Consider the following 3,039-nt stretch of genomic DNA (forward strand, 5'->3'; position numbering starts at 1 on the left):
GCAGCACGACGGCGTGGTGGTGGTGGTGGAGGAGAAAATCCTACAGGGCTTCGCCAAGCCTGCACAGGAAGAGGGAGGGAGAGAGGGGCGGCTAGGGTTCGGGGGGATGATGTGCTGCGCCCCAACCCTCCCCTTCCTCTTATATAGGCGTGGGGGGCTGCCTTGGCCCCTCCTCCAAGCCCTAGGGTCGTCCAAAAAAGGGGGGGCAACTTTCCCCCCAAGTTAAGTCCCTATTTTTAAGGGATTTGATCTTATCCACTTGATCCGGCCGCATGGGCCTTTGGGGGCTGGTGTGCCTGGCCCATGTGGGCCTATGTGACCCCCTCCGGTCGATGTTGGTCATCAGGGATAGGTGGGCCCCACTATGGTACCCTCCGGAACCTTCTAGAACCTTCGGTACAATACCAAAAAATCCTAAACTTTTCCGGTAACCCTGAATATGACTTCCCATATATGAATCTTATTCTCCGGACTATTCCAGACCTCCTCGTGATGTCTTGGATCCCATCCGAGACTTCGAACAACATTCGGTCTCCAACTCATATTCCATATCTATTATATAACATCGAACCTTAAGCGTGTCACCCTACCACTAGTAGGAAAAGCCTTATAGGTGAGATCTTATTTTTGTGGCGCACTGGCCGAATATGCGCCATAGAAAGTTCTTTTGTGGTGCACCTGGCTTGGTGCGCCACAAAAATAGCTTATTTTTGTGGCGCGGCAACAATAAGTGCGCCACAGAAACAAGATGGGGCCCACACCCTTCCACCCCTAATCATAGATTCCACTATTTCTATGGCGCACAGGCGGGGTGCGCCACAGAAATAACTTGTTCAGTAGCGCACTTTGTGTGGTGCGCCACAGAAATAACTTGTTCAGTGGCGCAGTTGTTATGGTGCGCCACAGAAATAGTGGAACTTATATCATGCCCCGTACCCCTCCCCACCCGTTTCACCTCCGCGCGCCCGTACACCTCTCCCCTCTCCTCCGATCCCTACCGCCGCGCGCTGCCATGGTGAGCGCTGGCGTCGCCGTCGCCATCGCCGTCGCCGCCACCTTCCTCCGCGAGGGCCGCATGCCGCCACGCTCCTCCCATCCCCACCACCTGCAGCACAAGCTGCCGCTACGGCGAGGAAGGGCCGCCGCATCAAGGTGGAGGAGTGGCCGGCGTCACGTCAAGGTGGAGGAGCCGCCGCGTCCTCCTCCTCCTACACCCCTGCCGTCATTGTCAACCTCCTCCTCCACCCCTGTCGTCGGTGAACTCTCTCCCCTCCCCTCCCCTCCCTCTTAATTCCTCTCCCGCGTGAGCACAAGGTGCTCGACGAAATGTTGTCATTGTTGTTGTCATTGTCCTGGTGAACTACTGTTGCTATTGCTTGTGTGTGCATGCTCTAAATGGTCAAATGATCTCATGTGCTAGTGATTTACTTACCGGCTCATTGCTCATGCCTTTTACTTAATGTCCTATGCTATTGCTATGTCTCTGTAGCTTCTCACCATGTATTGGTGACCGCTCATGCTTGTAAAAGCATGCTGGAGAGGGTTTTGGTGATGTGCCTTGATGCTTCCATAGCATCCTGGTATGATTGTTGTTGCCTAATTCAATTATCTGAAAATGTTTTCTTTATTGATGTCAGATAATTGGATGAACTACTTATGCAGTAATGATTCCTTTGATGTGTTATTGAAGCTTGGATGGAAGCCAACTAGTGTTGGGTACCCTAGCTTTATTTTGAACTCAACTGAGTAATGATAAATTTCTAATTCTTGTTGGCTTGGATGAATTTATGGTTGATGTAACCTCAACAGTGGTTTGCTAGGGTGATTGCTTGTGCTGTGTTGTGACCTCATTAGCTCTTGCTACTGCCCTTATGGTTGCATCTCATAGTTGGATAATTGGTTCGTTTTGGTGAAAATAGAGATATTCACGATGGGGAATCATGTAAATGAATGCCAACTGCGGTATCCTTTGAAGAAAATGGGAAGTTTCGATGGTTTAAAAGACTAGGTGATGCTAGGTTATTAAGTTGGTCTGTCAAGGTTGGTTTTATCCGGTTAACTTGGATAGACTATGTGTTCTTGCTTACTTATGCATATCCATCTCTACTGGATTGACTAGCTCAGGCTTGGCATCTCTCTTGCCAGCATCACTTGGTTACTACCAAGTGATGAGTAATCTCTTATGGTACCCCAGCTTTGTTTTAAACTCAACTGAGTAATGATAAATTTCTATTTCTTGTTGGCTTTGATGAAAATAGAGATATCCACAGTAGGGGATCGCGTAAATGAATGCCACTGTGGTATCCTTTGAATAAAATGGGAAGTTTATGATGGTTTAAAAGAATAGGTGATGCTAGGTTATTAAGTTGGCTGTCAAGGTTGGTTTTATCTGGTTAACTTGGATAGGCTATGTGTTCTTGCTTACTTATGCATATCCATCTCTCTTTGGATTGACTAGCTCAGGCTTGGCCTCTCTCTTGCCAGCATCACTTGGTTACTACCAAGTGATGAGTAATCCCTTATGGTACCCCAACTTTGTTTTGAACTCAACTGAGTAATGATATATTTCTATTTCTTGTTGGCTTTGATAAAAATAGAGATATCACGATGAGGGATCATGTAAATGAATGCCAACTTGTGGTATCCTTTGAAGAAAATGGGAAGTTTCGATGGTTTAAAAGACTAGGTGATGCTAGGTTATTAAGTTGGCTGTCAAGGTTGGTTTTATCCGGTTAGTGGGATATGCTATGTGTTGTTGCTTGTTTAGGCATATCTATCACTTACTCGGATTTCTTGGTTCTTGATTGGCCTCTCTTTGCCGGCATCACTTGGTCTATACCAAGTGATGAATAATCCCTTTGGAGCATCTGCTCCATGCTATGTGTGTTTGAGCATCTTGACTTATGTCACCATGGTTGCTGGTTTGGTGGTGTTTTTGTACTTGCCGATGATTAGATGGTTGGTCGACAAAGTATGAGGCATTCCATTTGGCTCTTTCGTCCATTTTAGTGCCTATGATTAGAATGTTCGGTCACTCGT

Source organism: Lolium rigidum, chromosome 2 (assembly GCF_022539505.1).
Source record: "Lolium rigidum isolate FL_2022 chromosome 2, APGP_CSIRO_Lrig_0.1, whole genome shotgun sequence".
NCBI classification, from domain to species: Eukaryota; Viridiplantae; Streptophyta; class Magnoliopsida; order Poales; family Poaceae; genus Lolium; species Lolium rigidum.